The sequence below is a fragment of the Scatophagus argus genome, chromosome 9 (genome assembly GCF_020382885.2).
Source record: "Scatophagus argus isolate fScaArg1 chromosome 9, fScaArg1.pri, whole genome shotgun sequence".
NCBI classification, from domain to species: Eukaryota; Metazoa; Chordata; class Actinopteri; family Scatophagidae; genus Scatophagus; species Scatophagus argus.
This window is the reverse complement of record NC_058501.1, coordinates 3257767-3285019: the sequence shown is the minus strand read 5'-3', so window position 1 is coordinate 3285019 and position 27253 is coordinate 3257767. Positions and strand designations below refer to the sequence as shown.

The window sequence follows — 27253 nt, the reverse complement described above, 5'->3', positions numbered from 1 at the left end:
AGATGTTGTCTGCATAAACACATGAATGGCATAAATATAAAAAAAATATATATATATATATAGTGTATAATAGTGCTGGCATCAGTGATGTGCACTCAGGATAGGCAGTGCCTCACCACAGTGAAAAAGAAGTCAGCCTTTAATCATTTCTTCATATCTACAATTTAGAATTTTATAAATGTTTTGTATCTCAAATTTTAATTATTCGTATTTTGTCTCAGGATTACACATCATTACACACCAGTAAAACTAGTCAGAATAATTGTTTTAAAGATAAAATATGTGCCTTTTGTCACAGCTTGCTTGGAAACACTACCTGTCCTGTATGCTGTATGCTATCTGTGCCTCGGCCTCTTCCAGGGCCAGTGTCTTCGTAGCTTTGCATGTGCATAGATGTTTCTGACATTGTGCTGAATCACTAATGTAAAGGCATGCACCAATCCTGCCCCACCTCTACAGTCAGTGACTTTTCCAGGCCATGTGACATGACACTGACTCCTTTTCGTTCCAGACCACATGCTTCCCTGCCCAATTAGCAGCAGTACAGTGAGTTTGAATGCTGTGAGTTACTGTGAGGAGATAATCGATTTGAGATCAGAGCTGCCGCACAGTCAGAAACACAGTCTCTGATTGGCCGACAAGTCAGGGACTCCTGCAGTCTCTTACTTGTTGAGTCAGTCTCAGACTCAACCCAGGCTATCATGGACGGCAAGTTGACAGCTAACAACAACAGTAAGTGTCTTTAACACAGAAAAATGGATAAATAATCACAGAAGACATTCAGTGTTGAATGTATTGTTAAGAAGACACTGCTGCTCAAAGATGGATTACAAAGCTTGAGGAACAGTGTTGCAGTTTAACTTGTTGGTGTAACTGGTAAGACTACTGTGCATGAGGCAGGTGTGTAGTAAACTGGCTTTTGAGGATCCCTTGTTGCAATGGTCCAACCTGAACACATGTAAAATGTGAACAAATTGTGGCATTGTAGCTATGAAGTATATAGACAAGAGTACTGGGACACCTGACTATTACACCATCAGGGACTTTCATGATATTGCATTCTAAATACATGGACAGCTTTGTAGCTGCAACAGCTTCCACTCTTCTGGGAAGGCTTTCCATAACATTTTGTTGTGTTTCTGTGAAAATTTTTGCCCATTCATATAGAACATTTGTGATGTCAGGAACTGATGCTGGACGAAAAGGCCTGACTCATAATCTCTTTTCCAGTTCATCCCAAAGGTGTTCAATTGGGTTGAGGTCAGGGTTCTGTGTGGGCCAGTCAAACTCTTCAACACCAAAGTCATCCAGCCACGTCTTTATGGAGCTTTGCTTTGTGCACTGGGACACAGTCCCAGGAATAGAAAAGGACTTTCCCTAAACTGTTCCCACAAAGTTGGAAGCATAGCATTGTCCAAAATATCTTGGTATGCTGAAACATTAAGATTTACCTCATTGATTCTCATTGATTGAACAATCGCTCGTTACTTTTAGGAGAAAAGTGCTTCTTAATCCATCAGCTCTGTTCTCACTGGAGAATCTCTCTTTGCCTGTCAATCATGGTGGCCTTAAGTGTTGACAGGCTTCTAGGCTATTCTTGACTTCAAACCAGTCTGATAGAGCTGTGGGCAGGACATTGAGCAATAGTACAAAGTGGTGACTACAGACAGAAGTTGTTTTCTCATGTGTAAAGGAGTATAAATATTCCATTTGGTTTAGGCGTGGGTTGGTGCCTGGGTAGAGTGTGCCTGGGTGTAATTCTATATGACACTACAGTTGAGCTGATGTAAACACATAGCTTACCTCAGATTGTATGTTTCATTTATAGGCTGTATGAAAGTATAACCAGGACTGATCCACTTGTGGTCTTGTCTTGCCATTCAGATCTGTAAATGAACAGCATCTCTCTTTTCACAGGCAGACTTGAGCAAGATGTTTTCACCACATTTGTTTTTAAATGTACATCTGGGTTTCCATAGCCAGGGAAAGGATAATGACTTTGAATGACAGACAACATGCCTTACATTAAAAGTGCCATCCTCACTTTCTAATATAAAACTTCTCCACTCGAATCTCGTGAAATTCTTTTGGTTTTAATACTTCTCATGTGTTTTCCAGTCATGTGAAAACACAGTATGTAACTTGGTTGCTAACTTGACCGGAAGTGAACATTTACACAATGTATTCAGTATTTGTATCTGTGACTCCTGCCCCATAACTATCTGCAAACCACACATTATTCTGTGGAGCGGTTTGCCCTCACACAGGACACAGCACATTAATGTGTTTGGTGAAACAAACAAATCTATCATATCTTCCTCTCATTTACACTCAGCTGCTCTTTCTTTGCTATTGCTCAACAATGACGTACACAGACATAGTATCAGTCTCCATCTGAATGCAGATGATACTCAGGTCTGTCTAAACTGTAATCCTGCCAACAACTTTGAGAACATGGTAAACCTGCTAAACTGCCTTCACGATACCTACAACTGAATCGCACAAAATCTCCTGGGGTTAACTGCTGACAAGATGGAGACAAGATTGTATAAATACCCAAATACTAAACAGTCTTGGTTCTCTGTCCCATACTATAAATCAAGAGCAGAAATGTCTGTGTCAGTTTTGATTGAAATATCAGCAAAGATGAACATGTAAATTCAATTGTTCAATCTTTCTTTCACCAGATCAAAAACACTTCATGAATTAGACCATGTCTCTCTAATAAGAATCTGTTATTTACACCTTTATAACTAGTTGACTGCACAACTGCAATTGCTTGCTCCCTGGCATCAGTAAATAAATCCTCCCACCCAAAACTCTACTGGCAGGATTCTGACTTGGGTTGAGCACACTGTGCCCAGTGGTCCCGTGTCCCTTCACTGATAGGTCATAGCAGTTCTGGCAGCACAAGGGGGCCTACACAATATCAAGGAGGTGGTTTTAATGTTGTGGTGCTTAACTGGCATGCACATTATATGACAGGGACCAAGAATTTATTCACTCATTTTTTTGGCCATTGTCTCTGGCCTGGCCTTTAAATGACTACAGGTTTTTAATTTGGTGAAATACAATTTCAAAATAGACACAGTGCAGACACTGGAATAAACTATTTTATGTAATATTGGAAATATCAATAGCAAATTAAATCATTGAGAACAAAACCAAAGACAGGTTCCCTGGGCAAAAATGGGAATCAGGCACTGATTCCTGCCAATGGGAATTTGGCAACCAAACAGCAATGCTTACTGACTCTGCTGTATCCAGTTCTTTTAAGACATCCATACCTATGTGGCGTGCACATGGTTTCAGTGTGTGTAGAACAATGACATATACTGGATCACGCATCTGCACTTCCTCCCATTGTACAAAAGTTAGGCTGAAATATCCGAGATCCAAGCGCTGCCATCTTGTACCAACAACATCATTTTGTGCAACTGATCAGTTGAGTAGCGGGATTGAGTTCCCACCCATACACCCGTCTGAGCTGTCAATCATGATGTTTCATCCCCATTAAATTACTAATTAAAACCAAACTTAAAAGAAAAATGAACATTTGAACATAGATCAGCATGATAAGAATTACTTAAAATGATAAAACCATCGCCTCCACACACAACACCAGGGGAACTTTTGGGGAATTCTCATGTAGGACACCTTTATATAGAGTCAATGATAATTGGTTGCTCTGGATGTTTATAGCACATAAAGACTGTTTTAACAGAGGTTTTGACTTCGATCTACAAGCACTGATTTAAAACTCACTATTAAACTGGTTTTATCTGACACTAAGAATCAGCACACTCCTATGCTGTTGTTGTTCTCTGTTGTTTCACTCTATTCTGCTTGTGTCTTTGGAATTTTGACAGTTGATCGGTATGTAACCAACAACAATTTTACATGGAGATGGCACTGTGCAGGGGTTTAGCAAAGTAGTACATCCCAGTTTTTTATTCAGGTGTCCGCCCCAAGACTCATTTAGTCAAAGTAATTAGAGGGTTGTGTCAGGAGCACTTCTAGATTGAGCAATACACTATAATTCTGGTCAGGGTTTCTCTCTACTCTCACATGACATTTGCCACACACAAAGTCACCCTCACTCACCAATATGCTCATCCATGCACATAGACTATATGCACACAGATACAAACACTTTGTGGTTAAGCCACAGAGCAGTATATCTGCAGTCCTGTCTTCATCCGGATTCTGTCCACACATGCAATCAGAGTGTTGTTCACTAAGAGACTGTAATCATTTTGGTTTCTAAACAGGGAAGACTGCACACACACACACAAACACACACAATCTGTGTGATGAGGGTCCAAAAGAAGTTAGAGTTTGATTCAACTCCAGGCAGGCATATGTAATATGTCCAGAATATGATACTTATATATCCTTCTCAGTTGTAATCTTAAATATTACAATGTATTATTTCACGCCTGGAATATAATTTCAGACACGCCTTTTGTATAATAATGTCTCTTAACCCTGGCATTAGTTGAAAGTCTCGTCTACCTGCCTCAGTTAATGCAAGTGTAATGTAAGCTGGTATCTTTTAAGTTGTCATAGAGTTTATTCTTTCATTTTAATAGTCTTTTGTGTTGCTGTGGTACTTTAGTTAATCTATGGCATTTTTGACATTAACTTCTATAATAGGCGATTTATTTTCATTTATTTTCAGTCAGGAATGTAGGAGTTTACCTGCCTGACAAATTTAAAAAAATTAGAATTACAAAATTAGAAAATTAGATTGTTTTGTGGTTTATAGCTTTAGTAAGGCACAGGCTTCAATGCTGTATGGTTCTCATACATATGTTGCCAACTTCTATGACACGATAGTGCCGTTGGCTGTGCACTGTGTGGGTCTGAGTTTGAGCAGAAATTATGCTCTACTGCCTCACTTTTGTTGAGGACCCCTGACTACCAAAGCTGTGGTACCTACCCCATGAGCTGGTGTAACATTGATTTATCGTCACTATGACCTACTGTAAGGACTAATTCACTGAAGTATGCAACTGCAGAGTACCTAGACACAGGGCTATATCTCAGGATGAAGAGAAAAGGGGCCATATTAAGAGTCTTAGATAGTCCAGCTGGACCACAGACTGACAGTAATCTAGCTTTGATTACAGTGGTGATATTCTGCTGAACACACTAAGTTCATTAACACAGTTCATTAATTCGGCTAATGAACTGTGCGGCTCAAATGAGGACAGATACTGTCTAGTACCAGGTGAACTGCCGTTTATGATGTGAAAGCAAAAGAGCTGATCAGTGGTTCCGTTATTAAGTCCAGATGCTAATCATGGTTGGTTTAAAAACAGATCTCCCATATGTAATAGCCTTTCATTTTTTTTCTGCAAGATATACTTTGGTTTGGTACTTTGGTTTCATTCCTGACACATAAGCATGATAGCACTGGATTTTCCCTGATATAACAAAAAGTAAAAAGGGTTTAAAACAGATCTGTCATCCTGTGCTTATAACTGACTGGCAAGTGCTACAACTGTCCAATCAGTGTGTTAGCTGTCAGTCCTATTGTCTGTATACTATAGAGATGGACAATTATTAATTATTTAGTTATAAAAACTTAAAAATAACAGCATAAATATCCCGATTTGCAGCTGAGTCCTGAGACCTGTTTGGGTCAGACGGGTGTATTTATGTATTTATTTATTTTTCCTTTTTGTACTGGGAAGGGAGTGGCAATGCATCATGCATGATGATGAAAAAAAAGCTCACTTGAAGCATTGTTTAACACAGTAAAACAATAAAATACTCAACATGCAGATGGATACCTGAATATACTCAAGTTTATAAATACAGCAAAACTTATTTTGCATGCTCTCTTAACTTAACTTTTTATGTGCTTTGTTTAATTTACGAAGTTTTGACAAAGGGATTTTTTTTTGGATGCCTAGTACTTGCCTGGACTACTTAACTGAGCTTTATTTGTAAAAGTGGTGGACTATCCCTTTTTGTGGGCCTTGTTACATGTTATACTGAAATAAGACTAAGCATTTAGAACCAGGACAGGGCCTCTGTGAGGCTGTACTTAGGCACTGCAGTGTTTTAAGCTAAGTGCTAACATGCTTTGACACATTATTATATTGTGGGTCGCACTGCTTTTCTTGGCAAGATGAGCCCTACTCTGCTTCTGATTGGTTGTCTTTGTTGCTTGGGTTGCTTAAGTTCTGGAATTAGAAGTTGATTAGGGGTTAGGGACAGGGTAAGCCAATCAGCGGTAAAGTAGAGATGAATCAAAAGCAGAGTAGGACAAGTCCTGTCAGGAATATCAATGGGATCCATAATAATGCTGCTCTGACAATGTCAACATTCTGATTTTTAGCAGGTATGTTTACCATATTCCTATGTTAAGCATCTTAGTTTAGTGTGTAAGCACACTCACATACACTAATTTGCACACAAAGTACAGCTGAGGTTGATGAATATCAGTTTTTCATGGCCTTCGTCATGAACCAAAGTATTGGCCATATTAAAATTTTAACCAAATGATGGTGCTTGACAAAAAGTTCAGGAGTCACCAAAGATATTGCATTTCATCCAAAGTGGGAAACCGACTGAATGACTTGAGGCACATGTTGCCCTGAAAAACAAATTAATAAACAACCTAATTCCCCACAGTGACAGATCTTATAAGCTTCCTGGGGGAAAGGCATCAACAACTCATGCAAGCATCACTCATTATATTCTTGTACAAGACCTGTCAAAAAAGTGTCAATTCTCTAACAGAGAAAAGGAGATAGCTTGACACACAAACAGGGCCATGTAGTGAAAGTGGAAACAAAAACAAAAACAACAACAAGAAAAAAGAATCAAGAAAAGCAGCATTCCTGCCATGTATGATTAAAATCATATTAGTGGAGAACACATTAGGTTCAAGTTACAGTGATACAGTACAAATACCTGTTAATTATAGAATGACTTCATGAAGTCAGTTTCTATAATGCACTATATTGACATAATATATAATTAGTTTGGCTTGAGATTTTAAATATATATAGGGTATATACAGTGGTATGAAAAAGTTTGGGCACCCCTGATCATTTTCAGGATTTTCCTTTATAAATCATTGGTTGTTCGGATCAGCAATTTCAGTTAAATATATCATATAGCAGACAAACACAGTGATATTTCAGAAGTGAAATGAAGTTTATAGGATTAACAGAAAGTGTGCAACAATTACTTAAACAACATTAGGCAGGTGCATAAATTTGGGCACCCTTGTTGTTTTATTGATTTGAGTACCTTTAGCACTAATTATTGGAACACAAAGTTTGTTTGGTAAGCTCATTGACCCTTGACCTACATACACAGGTGAATCCGATCATGAGAAAGGGTATTTCAGGTGGCCAGTAGCAAGTTGTTCTCCCTTTTGCATCTTCTCTGAGGAGTGGCAACATGGGAGCCTCAAAACAACTCTCAAATGACCTGAAAACAAAGATTGTCCAACATCATGGTTTAGGGGAAGGATACAAAAAGCTGGCTCAGAGATTTAAGCTGTCAGTTTCCACTGTGAGGAACATAGTGAGGAAATGGAAGACCACAGGCACAGTCCTAGTTAAGGCCCGGAGTGGCAGGCCAAGAAAAATCTCTGATAAGCAGAGGCGAGGAATGGTGAGAACGGTCAAACTCAACCCACAGACCAGCTCCAAAGACCTACAACATGATCTTGCTGCAGATGGTGTCACTGTGCATCGTTCAACTATTCAGCGCACTTTGCACAAGGAGATGCTGTATGGGAGAGTAATGCGGCGGAAGCCTTTTCTACGCACATGCCACAAACAGAGTCGCTTGAGGTATGCTAAAGCACATTTGGACAAGCCAGCTTCCTTTTGGAATAAGGTGCTGTGGACTGATGAATGTGAAATTGAGTTATTTGGACATAACAAGGGGCGGTATGCATGGCGGAAGAAGAACACAGCATTCCAAGACAAACACTTGCTACCCACAGTAAAATTTGGTGGTGGTTCCATCATGCTGTGGGGCTGTGTGGCCAGTGCAGGTACTGACAATCTTGTAAAAGTTGAAGGTCGCAAGGATTCCAGTCAGTATCAGCAGATTCTTGCCAACAATGTTCAAGAATCAGTGACAAAGTTGAAGTTGCGCCGGGGCTGGATACTTCAACAAGACAACGACCCCAAACACTGCTCAAACTCTACAAAGGCATTCATGCAGAGGAACAACTACAACGTTCTGGAATGGCCATCTCAGTCCCCAGACCTGAACATTATTGAAAATCTGTGGTGTGATTTAAAGCGGGCTGTCCATGCTCGGAAACCATCAAACCTGACTGAACTGGAGATTTTTTGTAAAGAAGAATGGTCAAAAATACCTTCAACCAGACTCCAGACCCTCATTGGAAGCTATAGGAAGCGTTTAGAGGCTGTTATTTCTGCAAAAGGAGGATCTACGAAATATTGATGTCATTTTTCTGTTGTGGTGCCCAAATTTATGCACCTGCCTAATGTTGTTTAAGTAATTATTGCACACTTTCTGTTAATCCTATAAACTTCATTTCACTTCTGAAATATCACTGTGTTTGTCTGCTATATGATATATTTAACTGAAATTGCTGATCCGAACAACCAATGATTTATAAAGGAAAATCCTGAAAATGATCAGGGGTGCCCAAACTTTTTCATACCACTGTATTTCACCAGTGATGCTGAAAATATTGTCTTCATGTAAATTTTATTTTGAAGATACTTTTTCATGACTTTCATCATTTTCAAGACTCAGCTCCCTACTGTGTGGAGTCCAAAGTGAACCGGAAACTAAATTGCCTATGTTAATATATGTATTTAGGTATCGGAATTTTAAAATGGGTAATGTTGCTAAAATTAGACATGTACTCCACACTACCTTCTTATCTCTCTACAGAAGCATTCCTCTAGTTCCTGTCAGCAGCAACAGAAAAAGTGTCCCCACTTAATGTTGATACACACTGACTCTGAACCTTGTCCGTCGGACCTCTTTTGATCCTGAGGTCATATTACTGAAAGAGCTAGACTGGCCTGTAACTCAAGCACTGTCTTCTTAATTCAATGTTTTCTGTGTTTTTGAGTTTCTGCATGTATATAGTTAAATTTTAGTTAAATCGTGACATACCACAACAGCTGTTATCTGTCTGTCCATCCAGGGAGAGGCATCCTTCATCTGTTTTCTTTTCCTTTTTATAGTATTCTTAGTTTGGGGGATTTAAGGACAGAGTGCCGATAGTTTCAAGTGCAAATCTCCTTGAAACACACTCTATTTGTATAGCACCTTTCATATGTGAAATGCAGCTCATCGTGCTTTGCAACAAATTACAACCACCACGTGCTTCACACATATAAGACAAAATCTATATAAAAAACAGGGTTACAAAATGGAAAATAATGTGCACTGGAATTGGACCCACTTTAATAATAACGGAAAATAAGCTGAATATTTGAGTTACAGATAGCATAAATGCAGTGTGTGAAAAGTTAAGTACAACATTTTAAAAGTAGGAAAGAGCAAACGTGTTTCAAGCCTGTATTAATAAAGTCATGGCTAATTAAATGCTATCGTGAGGAGATAAGTTTTTAGGTTTATTTTAAAAATACTCGGCAAGCTAGCTTCCAAGATATCTGCTGAAAGTTATCAAGAGATTTTAGCTGTAATTGACAGAGGCTGCATTCCTGACTTTCTTTTGACTTTTGCCAGGAACCTCCAATAAATCAGCAGTAGATGAATGCAGTGTTCTTGGAGGCAAATAGTGAACATGGGAATTAGCAATGTACAGTAGTTTGTCCTAGACCACTAACGGTTTGGTATATGAGCTGATTACATTGGGCTAATGTGCTCCCTCTTATGGTTTTGGTTCATAGCTGAATTATTTGAAGTCTCTAACAAGGGAGGAGGAGACAGTTGTACCATATTTTATATAAAATTGGCTAATTTTTGCTTACAACAGTAAAAACAGAATACATTATACAGACAAAAGTATTGAGATGGAGCTGTTTTTCAGGGGTTGGGCTCAGCCCCCTTACTTCCAGTGAAGGTAAATCTTAATGTTTCTGCATACCAAGACATTTTGGACAATGCTATGCTTCCAACTTTGTGGGAACCGTTTAGGGAAAGTCCTTTTCTATTCCTGGGACTGTGCCCCAGTGCACAAAGCAAAGCTCCATAAAGACATGGCTGGATGACTTTGGTGTTGAAGAGTTTGACTGGCCCACACAGAACCCTGGGGAAAGCATGGCAACTCATCTCAAGTAGTTGTTCAGAAACGTCAGTCAGAACCCAAGTGGTATACTGACCAAATGGTATTGTTACACAGAGTCATTCTAAGTCGCTCCAAAATGGAGACATCTTCCAAAAAACATATCGTCACTGTCCGACAAAAAAAAAAACGTATCTCCACTTGTTACGTTTTTGACATTTTACATTGTACGGCATGTCCGCATTCCTCCCTAGCAACTGATGTGTTGGGTATTTATACAACCATCAGTCAAACTGATGTGTGCACGTCAATATCAGATCACTATCTGCCCATGATTTATCTTGATTTCAATATAAAATGCAACACAAAAGCTTCTGTTAGCATAATGTGTTAAGTGAAGATGTAGAATAGCCTGCAATCAAGTTTGGTGGGACATAAAAATGAGACTGGAGGATCGTAAATAACCACACGTCATTGGCGCACATAATAAAGAAAATGCTCCTGGAGATTTTGAAGATACATTACAGGGCAGCAATGCTATTCTGTGCACTAATACATGCTGTAGGACAACCAAGGCAAACATTCCTCAAAGGCAGAACAAAAAAATTTAAAGCACATTTGCTTGAAAATGACTACAATCATGAATTTATTTCTAGAAGAGCTTTCAGATTATTTTCTACTTCTGTAAACTAATCGCTTCAGCTCTGCACACGACAAAGAAATCCAAATCCAAGTTAATGAAATCGGGGTTGACACAGACTTTCTTTGTTGTAGCAATTTTTTTCTGCTTGCGTTGCCCACATGGTATTTTTCTACCTGTGAGTTCTTGTGCTCAGCTGGTGCATCTTGATCACAGTCAAAGAGGAAAGAAGTAGAACGAGCAAACAAATAATTCAAAACACAGTGTTCCAGAGTTTCACTTTAGTCCTCACTCGAGTGTATATGTAGCTTTCAGCTGGGGTTTAGTGTTGAGTTCACGTCTTTGAGCTTTCAAACTCTACATATTCTCTGAATATGAATTTGTGATTTAAAACAATTATTTACCCATGCATCTGGTACATACTGGATCAGTAATATCTGAGATCCAAAAGCATTGTGTTGAGCCAGGAGAGCACACAGCATTAGTAATTCAACACACCATTCACAAAACACCTTTGTATTTTACCTGGTGATGATGAAGTTCAAACATGCCACAGTATGTCCTCTTCAAAATACCTTTCACTTCATTATGACCATCAAGAGACCTTCACAGACCTAAAGGAGAGAAAGTTGAACTAAACATCAGTTAATCTTTACCAAGCTCTATGGATTATATTTACACTTTTCTTTCCTCAACCTAATCTTGTTGTTTTTGTGTCCAAACATAAAAGTGACGTGCGTCAGCCATAGATGACAAAATGTACATTGTGTGTCTGGATGAGACACACAAAGGCGTGACAAAGGATTGGTGCATGTCATCACCTTTTAAACTGGTATGGCAAACTTGCTAACTGTGTCTGTCTTCTGTTCTGTGCTGAAAATAAAAAACCAGCAGAAAATAATACCATCAGTGGTGAGGTGAACCAAAACACAAAACACAACGAAACAGAGACTGACAACGTGGACACCTGTGGCTTATAGACAATTGCGGCCTATATATGTACATGTATATGTTTTTTTTTCTTTTTAAATTTAGTGGGTGCGACTTATATTCAGGTGCGCTCAATAGACAGGAAATTACAGTAGTTTGGTTATGTACAGGTAACCAAGTAGTTTCCTGGGTGAAAGCCCAGTGTACGACCCATTCATCCACAAAACCATGCTGGTTTCTCTGACTTTGTCCCTGGTTATACTATGTACTTTCCTTCAATGCTAACTTCTCCCATGTGCAAATGCGGTGCAAGGGCCTGAGGCACATCATTACATTACATACACTTCATTTAGCAGACGCTTTTATTCAAAGCGACTTACAGAATAACAAGTTTTAATACAATAGAATTAGACTAAAGCAATAAGAGCTAAAACATAATTAAAAGTGCTTAAGAAGAAGAGCAAGAGTAGAAAGCAGGAGAACATGAGAGAGTGAAGGGGTGTTAGAGGGTTAGGGTTGTTAAGAGAGAAGATGCAGTTGGAAGAGATGAGTTTTCAGATGCTTTTTAAAGGAAGAGAGGGACGCCCCTGCTCTTACTGTGGCTGGTAAGTTGTTCCACCAGCGTGAAACATTGTGGGAGAAAAGTCTGGCTTCGGGGTGCCATGTGTGAAGGGATGGCAGAGCCAGACGACATTCATCATCATGAACGTAAAGCCTGAGAAGGGATGTAAGCCTGAATGAGAACACTCAGGTAGTCACTCTGTAAGCTAGCATTAGTGACTTGAATTTGATACACTGGCTACCATAGGTAACCAGTGAACTTGGATGAGTAATGGAGCGACATGACCCCATTTGGGATTGTTAAAAACCAGATACACTGCTGCATTCTGGATCATAAGTCAAGGTTTGACCACACATGCAGGGGGGCCTGTCAGAAAGGCACTGCAGTAGTCAAGGCAGGAGATAACCATGACCTGTACAAGAACCTGTGTGTGAGTGGCATACTGAGATAGCTGAGGTCGGATTTTTCATATGTTGTAATGCGCATAGCAACAGGACCCGTGATACAGATGCAATGTGGTCAGAGAAGGACAACTGGTTATCAAACATGACACCCAATTTTTTTGCCATCTTAGTAAGGGCAAGAGTGGTGGAGGCAGTTGTTATGTTGATATTGTTCCGGATAGAGTGTTTGGCCGGAATAACTAGGAGTTCAGTCTTAGAGAGGTTTAGTTGCAAGTGGTGTGCCTTCATCCAGGCAGAGGTCCCAAGGAAGTGATGTATATTGCAAAGAGAAGGGGCCCCATCACCGAGCCCTGGGGGACCCCTGTGGATAGCAAGTGGGGTGCAGAAGTTTGCCCCAGCCATGACACATTGAGGGAGCGCCCAGAGAAGTAAGACTTGAACCACGCATGTGCTTTGCCTGAGATACCCATGTTTGAGAGTATAGTTAGCAAGATGCTGTGCTTAACAGTGTCGAACCTAGGACCGAGGACTGACCTTCAGCTCTTGCAGTTTTCAAGGCCTCTGTCGCAGACATCAGCAGGGCTGTTTCAGTGGAGTGACCACTGTTGAATCATAGCTTGTAAGGGCCTGCAACAAAACAAAACAAAAAATACTGCAATTTAAAGGTGGCCAACAAAAAAAGCAAGCACAAACAGAAGCACAGTCACAGATTCACCGAGCACCTTGGTCCTATTCTGTTGTGGTCAAGTAAATGCTACGCATCTATATCCTAATATGCCTTCAACTGGCCAGGAAGTGTTGAATGTGTTTAGTTGAAAATCTGATTGATAAATAAATCAGTAGTTATGAAATAGATTTACAGTTTTCCTTTTAATTTACACAAAGTTTTTGCTGTTCTTGTCAATGTACTAGGAATATGATAACTACATGCACACACACACACACACACACACACACACACACACACACACAGTAGTGCTGACCTTATGATTCAGCCCAGTATCTGTACATGATTCTGCAGGGGCAGTCCATAGTGAATTGAGAGAGGACGCAAACAACATCAATTGAAACAAAACGCCGGGCTAAATCTAGGACAAGCCTTTCCCACAGGAGCCTAGTGTGAATGGTATCATTCAACAAAGTACAGAGAACATTCATCCGTACACCACTTATTGCTTCAATATGTTCAAAATACTGCAGGTTAAGAACTGCTAAATAACAGTGTTGAATCAAAACTGCAAATTTTATAATTGACCTGATTGACAAATCATTCATAAATTTATAAATAATTGACCAGATTTTAATTTTTTATACATACAGATATGTAGAATGTAAATTTGCACTGTCTACAATATAGTAAAGAGTTGCAATTACTAACTACTTTCAAATGTATTTAAATTTAGATCTCTTTTAGTCTCGCGTACTGATAGCTGATAGAAATATTGTTCCCAGTATCTTCTTATATCTCTGCTTGAACTGAAGCTGACCACTCTGGTTTAAGAGGGACGGGGCAAAATAGATGAAATGAGTATAATATAGTGGTGTTAAATTAAAAAGAAAAGGAAACCACAGAGCAGAAATGTTAGGCATACAGGCAGCTTTGTGTTTGACTGTGGATCACTGTGTTTCCTGGTCAGTTCATCTAAATCTAGATTTTAGAGCTTGCACGACCTTTCATTCAGTGTATAAAATGAACATTACAGCTGTTTAGGCTGGTTCCAGAAGCTTGGTGACGTAGGGATTTTTTTTGCAGGACTAGTTGGTAAATTACTGCACTTTCACACACATCTATTTACAGTGTTGACGTCTCATAACACCCGAAAATCATTTTACTTTGCTGGAACGCTTTTACTTATAAAAACAGATGGTGCAATAGTTAGAGGTCAAGACAGCATAACATTGGAAAATTATGTATTGAAGTACACTAAAGTTGAACTCAACACAAAAGATTTGCATGGATTTACTGCAAGCAGTTCCCCTAACCATAATAACCACAACAAAGAGACATAAGCAGTGATGAGGAGTGGGCTAAAGAGGTCTATTTGGCTCACTTTTCTCAACTCCAAATCAACAGATTGGTTTCATTTTCAAACTCTCTAACTGATGCTGACTCAAATGCCATCACTTGAGGCAATTTATCAGCATGCACCTACCCCTGGAGAGCCTAAAACCTTACTACTTTTATTTTTTTAGAGTATATGAATTATGTACTCAGAAGAACAGGTTTGGAAGTTGGTCTTGGTAGGTAGAGGATACAGCCTTTTGGCTCTTTCTCTCTAGTTTGACAAGATGATGGATTGTTGTGTTGTAACACGGAGAGTTGAGCCCCAGGGGCAAGCAACACAACAGAGCTGGATAAATCACTGGGAAGGATCACAGTTACCTCAGACACTGATCTGCTATACAGGGGAAAAACTTCTTCACTTCTAGTGTTTCTTCACTTTCTGTTGTACTCTCCTTCAGGACAGCTGTAGCGTTTACATATGAAGGGACACACAGATATGTAATTACACATGTTAACACACACAGAGTGCAGTGTAATTAGAGTGCAATTACAGTAGGGGAAGTCAGTTATCATCAGCCTACATTTATAAGCTCCTGACAAAACATCCTGCCTGTGGTCTCATCTCCGGAACCATGAGGGTGGTGAGAGACATTCGTGCCTTTACACACACCCTGACACACGGAAGCCTTTTCCTTGTGAGAGCTGAAACATCCGGTGCCCTGCTATGCGATAGGGATACTTGTCATTGCAGCAAGCCCAAAGTGGTGGGATGAAAGATAACCACGTATCCAGAAGTCCCAGGGTTACTGCCAGAGGCCAGATCAGAGGAAGGAGAGGCGTGAGAAAATGAGTGTGATAGGGGTGCAGGCCAATGAGAGGTGTGGGAAGACGCGGACAGAGTAGTTAGATAGCTGCACTATGCATGGCGCAGTACTGGTGCAACAGCTGCAAGCAGACAGGCGGCCTTTTCTGAATGCAACTGGTAGGATTTAACCCTAACGGCCCATTGATGATTGCTGCCCACCTGTTCATGCTCTCATACACACATTCCTTTTGATCAGGGCTTCTCAAAGAGGACAGCCAGGTCCGACAAGGGTCCGGGGGTGGGGGCGTGGGGGGTGAGGGGGTTTAGTTGTTTTTGTACGAGCTCTTAGTGAACTTTCAGAGATTCCAGGAGTCCCGGTGGGGGCTGCAAGGATAACAGAAGATGTTCCAGAAAACTTAGACCATGTGTCATGGGTATTAACTGGGTTCCCCATGTGTTAGAGCATTTGTTGTTGATCAAATTTGGTTTGGATGGATTTAACATTTTAATACCCATGGAAAAAACATCACTATGCAGGACTTTGACAAATTCAAAAGTTAATTAATATTACTTAATCTGATACCAGCAGAGGATTTGGTGATGTCAAGTCACATGACTTGTGGCCGGATTCACAACTTTGAGAAATTTATAGCAGGCTGGATGAACCAGTCAGGAGCTAGATTACTGACAACTGCATACTATGTGTTTGGTGTAGTCAGGACAAAATACTGGAAGTTACTGGGGTTATTAACATTGCTGAAATAGCAATTGTAAGCTATATTTGGAAAGTATTCAACTGAAAAAATCCCACCCCTGTGTTCAGGACCTCCACAAAGCATTATTATGGATGTCACTGCTTGTCAGACATGACAGTGAGTTAACAGTTTGAGTCAAAGCATTGAGACTGCTGTAACAAACTGTGTCTGTTTTTTCTTTTCTTTTCTTTTCTTTTTTTTGGAATGGTTTGTGTAACAGCCCCCAGTACAGTGGATTGTGAGCTGTAGTTTCACACACACACACAATTTGATTTATTGATTGCTTAAAATCACTTCTTTATGAATTAAGAATTAACAATAATTGTCCTTTCCCTAGTTTCAATACAGTCTGTTCATTTAACAGCTTCAAAGCTCTTTGAAAACTAGTTCACTTGTTTTTATTTACCACCCCTCAGGTCTCCAGAGACAATAAGGCAATAAGACAATAATTTATGCTGTCTTGATTTGCTTTTGCTTTTGTTTATACAGACCTGAACTTGTGCACACTAGATGTTCTGAATGGATAATCAGTGAATGTACTCAACAGACTGACATCACATATATATGTACAAAGAGGCTTAATGAATCAGACCACTAAAACTGTGCAATCACAAAAGCTTAACCGCACCGTGATCAGGAAAAGCTGAGATATTTATATATTTATATGGTGGTCACGTGACCTGGTCCTGTCTGTGCTAGTGTTAAAAATATCAGATGGCAGCACAGTGAAGCGCGGGTGTCTGATCTCACTTCCACCCACAATTGCTATTCTTCCTCCCCTCCCTGTATCCACAGTGAAGAGAGCAGTTCTGCTGGGCTGTAACCTGAGATTGGGCAGCTGCACAGTGTGCTCAGTAAAGCGAAGGCCTTTGAACACATCACGGCTTCAGTCTGAGAGAGAGGAAAAACTACAGAGTATGATACTTCTTGGTATGACATGTCCATTACTGGACGTTTAACCTAAATTTAACCAGAATCATTTCCATGTCATGCACACTGATCACTGTGGCATAGGAAATCTAACATTTGGGGAAAATGGGTGTAAAAGCTACTGCAGTATTTTAACAGGCCCATTCAAAGGGACAGAAACAAAGCATGCTAACCAGCTAGCTCTGACCCGTCCTGTCTTGTAACACCACTATAAGGTAGTCCAATACAGCTGTATAGTTTCAGATACGCTTACTAAACAGAAAAATACAACCTCTGAATTCAAGTATCCTTCGCTCTCTCTCCATCTTTAGCAAACCAAAGCTTATTTTCCTTGTTAATTAATTCAAAGAGACATAAACTAAATAAAAGTCACCAAAACTGTTGTGGTTTGTCTTTCCACAGTCATCTCTGGTTTGGTTGAAATGAATCTTCAGTTCACAGAGCAAGATGTGAAAATATTTGTTTCACCCGCTGATACTCGACTCGTTCTTCATCCACTTTAACTCTTAAATCTTGATCTTAACCTGTTTACAGAAGCAAGCAACAGTCTATTTCAGGGGTGTCCAAACCTTTTCACTTGAAAGGCCAAAATTGAAACTTAAGTCACAAACCAAAAGCAAACATCTGTTATATTATTATTATCATTATTATTATTATTATTAAGATATAAAACTGAACTGTTTAATGACTTTTTCATTTTTTTTAATTTGGTGAGCCAAATCGACACTAACTAAAGATTATTATTTATGAAAGTTAGTTTATATGCATGTTGTGTAAAATAAATGAATGCAATCTTCACCTTTAATTGTACAATCCACGTAAGTCCTTCAAAGCCAATTTACCATCCTTTGATTCTAGTTTCCAGTTGTTTCAGGTAAACATTATTTGTGTTATATTTACGTAGCAAAACCAATCAGGGTCAATGTAACCCCAATATAAAATAAGTGGAATAAATTCACAGTCATTCTACCCATTTGACACTTTTTTCAATTTTGTCTCTAGAGGATAGAGGCATTGGTCTCAGAACGACCCCATGCTGAAATAAAGGTTGGCTAAATGTAATTCTAATAATATTTCTGAGTTTTTACACAATGAAAACCAAATTGCATTTACACAGAACTATGAATGCACCACAAGCAGTTAAATCACGATATGGTTCATGTTGTGTTCGGGACAAACTGGCATGTATTAGAACAGGGGTGTCAAACTCAGTTCCTTAGGGGGACAAAACTCAAAGTACACTTTAGATCGCGGGCCGAAAAAGTGAACACTTTGAACACGTTTTTAAACATACAGAATAAAACCAGGACAAGAATATCATTCTTATATCATTCTAATAAAATATAACATATATAGTTAGATAAATAGATAATAAAATCTCCTGTCAAAACAAATTAGAAATACAAACATGCTGCAAAAAACCTTGAAAAAAAGGGCTTTTCTCACAAGAATGTTTGTAATAAACTGAAAAGACTTGAAAATAAGAAGTGTTCAGACATTACTGCTTGAGTAAATGGCACACGGTCTCACAGAGGACTTCTTATGGCTCAATTAAAGTAGGTGGAATACAGTTTCATATATTGCTAGTGAACTACAATATTTATTATCACCATCAGGGATAGTTTTATTAACTTTCTTTGTAAAGTGCAGGCCTGGTGTTTGTCACCATATGAGCAAGTAGCAGATCAGGAGATTTTCCTGTGCCTGACATATCAATGACATGGAAGATTAGCCAGCCATTCATTTTATTTTCAGAAAACCACCACCAACACCAGCGTGAAAATGCCGTGAACACACCAACATGTGTCGGGTGACTGTAAAAGTGATGTTTGGTCGCCTCACGGCTGCTAGCCAGGCCATTCGGCGTCTCCTCGTTAGCTCACAGAGCCGAGGCCCTTGGGTTTGCGTGCACGTAGGAAATGAGAAAAACACTCACCCGTTTGTTTTACCGACGCGGTCATGTGGACGATCGTGTCCGTTAACGACACAGCACGTTGGCACCATGTTTTAACTTGTTGAAACAAAACAACAGAACACAAGAGCAGCATCACGCATGCAGCCGGCGTAAACACACTTTTCAGTTGCCCGCAAAGCCCACAATGCATTGCGGTTTTCCTGCTCGGTTACATCACCTCTTCGAGCCCGGAGCGGCACAGATGGGCGTGTCGTGACCGTTTTCCGACAGGAGGAAGCAGTGCGCTAATAGCGCAAGTAGAGACGTTGTTGTGTTGAAAATAATAACAAAAGAGCAAGCTAGGACAACAAAATCAACAGCCTCGGTTGTATACGGCAAAAGAGCTCGACTTGATTGACGCGGGGATGTTCCCAGGTAGCCAATAGTAAGGCAAGGCGGCAGTTGCGCTGCATTATGGGATCTGTAGTTTGTGTGTTATCAGCGCTTCATGTTGGCGGCCCATTAGTAACAAAAATACATTGAGAGCTATAGAGCTGTAAAATATTATTATACGCCGGGCCGGATGTGACCCGATGGCCGTGAGTTTGACACATATGTATTAGAAGGAGCAAACACTTCCTTTCTGTGTCTGGGCGAGCAAAGGAAACACCTTTTGAGTAGATTTTACAGATGAACTTTTGATGTCCACAGCAGCAGCTGCTATTCTACAGTCTTGTAATGTATAATAGAACATAAACATTTAATATAAGTCTGAAAACATTTTATTATTATGTGTAATTCTGACTGAACATCATTTATTCTTAGGAAGAACAGAGACACAGCGCATAAGGAAATCATTGTTCAGTAGAAGAAAATGCTTCCTTTTGTGCTCTCCTGTTCTCCAGACATGGATATGTGACCAAACCAGCCCTGCTCTAGTCACTGATAAATGTAAACAATTACAGGCTTAGTAAATATTGAATTAATGGTCTTGTAGTGCAGGATGCAGTTTTTAAAAAAAAAAAAAATAAAATAAAATAATAAGGATTCAAAAGGATACAGACCTGCAAAAGAACACTGTGATGTGACCGTATTCAGCAATATTTTAAGCAAAAGTGAAGGTAGGTTTGGTCATGTGCTACCTACATACAGGTTAATATGTCACAATAGATTATGTTGTCATGAACTCTACTGAATCGCTTGGGTATAGTGTTCTGTACTGTGGCAAGTGAAGCCCCTTTGAACTAAGAGAAAGGTAGAAGGGTGGTGGGTGGGGATGAGATGTCTGAAGATATTATGAGCAGAGGAGGGAACGGAACAGTGGGAGGGAAGCTCGGATAAAGGAGAGGTGAAGGAGAGGCTGGGACAGAGCATATCAGATGACAGGGTTTCCTCCAGCAGGAGATGACCTGTCTAGAAAACCACTCATTTCTGCTTCCAGAGCCTTCACTATGCTCTGATAAGAGCCTCACTGACTCTAACACCTGTTCATTCAGGGTGCAGAATGGAAGACAGACGTCAAAAGACAAGCATGGACTAGTACTGACTGCTGTTAGGCCTCACTTACTAATATCAGGGTGCAGTGCATCGGTGGTCACACTCTGTTTAACTGTACTCTCCTTCCTCTTTGTAATACTGCTTATTTGCTGTCTGCACAGACACTAATGATAATGTGAATGCAAACCCAGCATGTACACATGTACTGTCAGTAGCTCTCCTAGGAAACATTGCCTAGTCGCATTTACTGTACTGAAGTCAGCATCAAAGGTGCGTGTATAGTGGAAAACATAACAAACAAATAGCCTCTGCGTTGGCCTCATCAGTTAAAGCCAGCAGAGGTTTGGAGGGAGCCGTGTACAGAAGATTTTTAAAGATAATGGCATAAATGAGGACTTAAAAAAGTCAAAATGCACATTGTTTAATATGTGACTAATCTAAATCTAATAGGTGACTGTTAAACAATGTGATCTCATTTCCTGTCTAGTCTGGGCCATCTGTAATGAGAGGCACGAGATGAAACTAAACTGTGTGCAGTTTGAAGGTACTCGTTGGAGTTTTTGACCACCATAAGCGCTGCAGAACAACTTTTTTTTTTTATGTGTAGGCCTGCTTTTTGTTTGATGGCCATGCACACATACAGCCATGCAATCCATATTCCTGCTAATGATTTCACACTGAACTGCAGGAGATGGTAATACAGCAATATGCCAGCAAAGGCAGGAGGAAGGAGGTACAGATGGATGTAAACAAGGCAGGATTCAAACTTCTATGCAAAACATCTTTTCAAATGTTGGATGAGGAAGGAAAACATGTTTGTTGAATCAGTGTATATACACATTGCGTCTCTGTGATGCACATATTGTAAACTTAACAGCTTTTGTGTCTTATTTTCCATGGAACAAAATGTCTTTGGTGAAAATAGCAAATAAATTGTGTTCCAGTTTTTCTCTGTTTTAGTGTTGCCCATTTGTCTCCATTTACAATTATACCTTTTCTATATAAAATAACTTGCAAATTAGTTATTCGTTTGTTCATGATTGTCCATTTGTTTTCTTGGTACTCACAAGTATAATAAGTGATTTGTTGTTACATTTCATGACTAACCTACTTGTCACTGTTTGCAACAGGTTTTATCTTGTCGGCTCACCAGGAGACATGCTTGTGGGTCCTTCCACTCATGCAGTCAGCTTGCCTTTTGGTCATGTCAGTGAGGCAAATGACTCAAGAAAATCTTGGGAAATTAAGATAAAGTCTTTTCTGTAACTGTGACCTGATAATCAGACTGATTTGTTGCTTTGTTTAATTTTATTCATTCACCCTGCCTATGTGTTTATATTATACAATAACTTTTTTGAAAGGGGAGTTTAAGTATTATGTTTCATCCTAAGCAGTCAGCCGCAGTGTCATTTTCAGTCAACATGGAAACTGAGGTAGTGGTTGCCAAAAGCTCAAAGAAATATGCGGATTTGCATATTGCATATGCAGCGAGTTCTTTTAGTGTACTTACAACAAGAGGGAAACATCACATCATTTCTCTATGTTTATTTTTCATTAATTTAGGTATTTAAGAGGATGACTTCCATTCTCAATCCTAACTGGTCAACTGTGTCTCCAACCAGTGGAAACATCAGTGAATGCCACATCTGAGATCTGTACTACAAAGTGAGTTCACCATCTCCTGGATATCTCTGCGCTTTCTGGCTTCACGAAATCTAACCGTCGCAGTCACACTAAGCATTGGTTACTCATAGGTGGTCATCAACTTGAAAAACCAACCATAGCCTTATTCCTTCAGCTGAAATATCCATGGACTAGAGACTAGACTAAAAAAAGAATGAAAAGGTCATTCACAACAGAACAGTCATTATAAACCAAGTACAACAAGTACAAGGTTTAAGTTCAGTCAGTCTCTGTTGTAGGTATACGACAGCACAATGAGATGACTTTGACACACCTCAGCAGTCGCTTGCTGGGAACTTCCATGAATGACGATTTCCTTTTCCAGAGAACTGATTAGTCTGTAGGCAGTGCTTTTATACATTTTGATCAGTTGTCTTGAACATAATCTGCTCTGGAGCAGGTTAGGAATGCTGTTTAAATAATCATGGCGTTGTACCTGTGAAGGCGTGAATCAGCATTATAACCCTGAAAATCCAAAGTTAACCCATTGTTAACAATGAGAGTATCACTGTTGAGCAGACAGACTTTTTCATAATCAAACAAAGACTCAAATGATATAGAAAATGACAACAGTACAGTAAATCAAAAGATAATATTAATTGTAGCGTCATAGCATTTTGTTGATCGTACCATTTTTGCACTGAAGACAAAAGCCAGATTTTAGTTTTGTCCAGCTTAAAAGAGCTATAAGAAACACAGAATGAAAAAAAAAACAATTAACTCTGCATTCTCTCAGTGTTCATGAATTGTTGTTTGTGTGTGTATACCAGGGCAGATTGTATATATGTGCATGGAAATAAAAGACTATGAACCCCAGCCAAAGAGGCCAAAAGGTCCCTTACAGGGACAGGGAGTCTGCAATGCAGTGTGTAGTCGTCCCACTATGTCTAACACAGCTGCATTTTGAGCGATCCAGCGATAATGTAAGAGGGAGAAGATTTTCCGAACAGGCTGTCATTACTGTTGCTGTCAGATGATTAGATATACTGTCTGGTACTAAGACAGTGATAGAGACGGACCTCTAAAGTCTTCTGCTCTCCTGCGGGGCTAATGACACAGTTCCATTAACCTCTGACAGAGACAAACACAGCTCTGTGAGGAAGAAGGATATCATCAATTTACAAGGTAAACATGAGCAGGATGAGGCTTGTCAGGCATGTCTGTTTGCTGTCAAATGTGAAGACAACTGCTTTTTACTTGAGGCATCTTTAAAGATTGCAAACGAAATGCACCTAATGGACTTTCTCCAGTTAAAGCTGTAAAAACACGATATGATTTTAGTTTTTGTCTATTAAGTTTTTCTAATTGCCTGAATGTACTGATGTATGCTCATTTTGTGGTTTTACTTCATAATTTTGTTTTGTTGTTCAGAATTGTTTATTCTACTTACATGGTATGTAAGTATTGTTGTGTAACTAAAGGAATATTTCAACATTGTCAGTGTTCCCACAGTCAGTGGGAAGGATAATTTCAATATCACATCTGTGCATTAAATAAACCTAGCCTAGCCTAGCCTAGCTTAGCATAAATGCTGGAGGAAGGTGGAAATAGACCTAGCTAGATAACTTTATGTCATCGTGTAGAGCTTTGTTAGATGTTAAGACTTACACATTTATAGTTTGACTTAAGTCTTGTCTTGTTTTCTGGCTGATAATGTCAGTCTGTCCCATCCAATCCTGTTACTTACCAAGACATGCATTTACTGCCAATTTAGTATTTTTACAAGACAAAAAAACACAACATGAGGAATGTAAAAACTTCTGCAACAGATGTAAATTTTTAAAAAAAGTATAATAGGAGGCAAAGAAAAGAAGTGAATGTTGGCTGAGATCATCTGATGTTATTTATGCCTGGTTGATTATAAGGATTACAAGCTATGCTATACAAGGACAACTAAAATAAAATCATACTTTCAGTCTGGTTTCCTCATGAAGAGGTCAGGGTTGTCAAATGTGGCAACAAACAAACCCTCATAATAAAAAGTAAAAGTGAGTAAATGTTAGTTTTATTTTTTCCTACTTCACATCTTTAAAGCACACATCCTGATGAGGTGTTTTCCACTTTTGACCTCCCACGCCTGACCATAAATAAACACAGTATTAAAGTGCCTTTTAAACTGTGATGTCCTGCCCTTTAACTGTAATTTGTCTGTGGGGAAATCATGAGGATCAAAGAAGGTAAATAAAAAAAATCCTTGATGTTCCTCTGGATTTTGAATTTCATGAAAAATAACCTGCTAACCTGTTTACTTTCCAATCTGGAACATTTTCATAGGTAAACATTGATAAGGTTGATTCTGACCCAACAACCTGCTTGTAAATACACATAAGTTGTGGCTATGCACACACACTTACACACACAAACATTCACACATAAAATATCAGTTAGCTTTGGGGAACTTGTGAGGGATTATCAACATCAAAGTCAATAGAAATGTCAGCCTGGCTATCTTTGGAAATGCCAGCAACCCTTTGCATATCCGTACCACACAACCAATACCACACACATGCACACGCACGCACGTACACACACGCACACACACACACACACCTGCCCCTAGCAGAGGAGGTGATTAAAGCTGCTCTGGCGAGTGTGGCTTTTGATCTCCAAACATACTGGAAAGCACTTAAAGGCAAAGCCCAGTTAAGTAGCAGAAACAGATGACATCACACCCAATCAGGGTCTCCCATGGCACCTCGGGCCCCTCCCTGCAGCACTATCAACTAGATTAACAGGATTAAGCAAATAAACCCAGCTCAGGTTGGTGCTTGGGCTGAATGTATTAGTAATATTCAGGCATTTTCAGGTCATCTGAATGAGGTGCATGGACTATTAGGAGGTAGCACAGGCTGGAGTCTGAGGATGGGTTCCAGTAAGTGCTTATCCTGAATGTCTGTAACTCTCCAAAAAAATGAACAAAACCCCTGAATACAACCACACCGAATGCCCTTACTTTTTCCTGATATAGCAGCTGATGAAATTAAACAAAAACCTGTAATAACAGTCGATCAGAGAACTAGAGTTCCCTACGTGAGAACCATGGCCATAGTTAAATGGTTAACTACTTCACTAGCAAGTAATGTAGAATTCTCTCTTGTAACTTTGGTATTATACGTGTCAGTGAAAGCCGCTCTGGAAGCAGTGTGTATGGCTAAGTTGAACAAGGTAGCTTAGCAACATTTCCAATTTGTATGCGTATTCAAGTATATGTGGGTGAGGGTTTGTTTGAGTAATATGAAAGCTGCTGTTTTCTGGCTAACTTCGCTTGCAACTACACCTTTACTGTGGCCATAGTTATCGTGTAGTTTAAATAATCTTATGAGTGATATTTTCTGCATATTATGGGTCAAATAAGAAAAAAGCGTCTTCTTTACTTTTTTGTGAAAAGCATGTTTTTCAACAAACACTAAAAAAGCCTGCATATTTTCAATTCAAATTTTATGCATTTGCATTTTATATATTGTCTGCATATGGCGGCAAAGAAAACGTAGAGACGCACTGCATTTCTGGAACAGGGCTGAAGGCAGGGGGGGGTGGGGTGCTTATGTCCCTAGAACACCCACAATTTAAAAGTCGCTGATCCATCCGTGTCCAAATGATTTTTGCTTTCACTGTTTTAAAAAGCTTCCAATGTTGCTAATATTTTTGCCAGCTGAAAACAGGACCTGAATATGTTGATCACTGATAAACAATCTTGATTGCTATGAAATTTATTAAGTATTTATGCTGTCTAGATGATGACTTGTAACAAATTCCAAAGCCTTTCAGACATTTTCTGCAATTCTTCTTTCAAGTAAAATATTCTCTCTGATCAAAAATTTTAGATATGATACAGTATATTGAAAACTGATTGTTCCTTGAAATTTGTCAGGAACTTGAAATTTGATCGCTCATTAGTGGCTGGCTGCAGTACAGGTCATAAATCCCATGTAATCTTCATGTTAGCATATGAGACATAGACCAAATAAAAAATCGAGGTGCCTGTCAAATACATTTTTACTCAAAGATGGTTTCTGTCATTTTAGCAAGTTTATATCACGCAGATGTATGTTCAGCTGTTCATGTTTGATTTATCTCTACTGCTCATATATTGGCTCCAAATGACATCATTGTTAAATGGCAGTGCTTGTATCTGCAACATTTTGGCTTCACTATTCTACATCTTTATACAGTCAGTGTTAGTTTTCACTTCTAAATCATAAATCTTATTCTTGAGCAGTTCAAATAAGATCTAATCCGTCTATATTTACACTGCCCATACATAGCATAAAGTTACAGGTTAAGTTGTGATTACTAATAACCTTTCTGTACCTCAGTGATGTTCTTGTGAGTATGTGTTGTTTTTTAAGTCCGATGGGAATAAAAGTCCGTAAAGCTTTCTGAGAGACAATAACACAGGCTGAAATGGATCCATCAGACCATGATGTCTCCTCCCTCTCTACTGAGAAGGAAGCTTTGTTGACCTCTGACCTCGACTCACTCATCTCTATCTACAGACTGGTAACAGGAGACTGCAGAGCTTTTCTGTCTGTCCAGGGACCTGCACTGCCTGGGGCTACCAGCCACAACACAACTCATCTCCGACGTCCCCTTGTAGCTGCCCTCTCACCCCACACTCCCCCCACTGCTGCATCTCCCTGAGCCAAAGAGGAAACAGCCAGAATGGATGACTTTGTTTGACGCTCAGTCCCAGACCACCACCCCACCCCACCTCAGGTATCACAACACATGGAGTTCCTTTGTAGAAACTTGAACTGTTCTTCTCTTAATTAAAAAACTCAATACACACATTCTCTCTCTCTCTTTCTCTCTCACACTCTCTCTCTCACACACACACACCTCAAATTAAATTACCTGTTAAACTCAGTATTATTGTTAATGTACTATCAATCATTATTTGTTACCAATAATAGTTGGAGGGAAGGGTTGGTGTGAGTG

The 27253-nt window shown here is 39.4% G+C and overlaps 1 long non-coding RNA gene across 1 annotated transcript in view; it reads left to right on the top strand.

The window, feature by feature from the left end:
* Positions 1-379: 379 nt before the first annotated feature.
* LOC124065172 overlaps positions 380-27253 on the top strand; it is a 33482-nt gene continuing 6608 nt past the window's right edge. Inside the window, exons 1-2 of the long non-coding RNA XR_006844372.1 lie at positions 380-732; positions 26812-27031. This is a non-coding gene — a long non-coding RNA (uncharacterized LOC124065172). The remainder of the gene's footprint in view (positions 733-26811; positions 27032-27253) is intronic.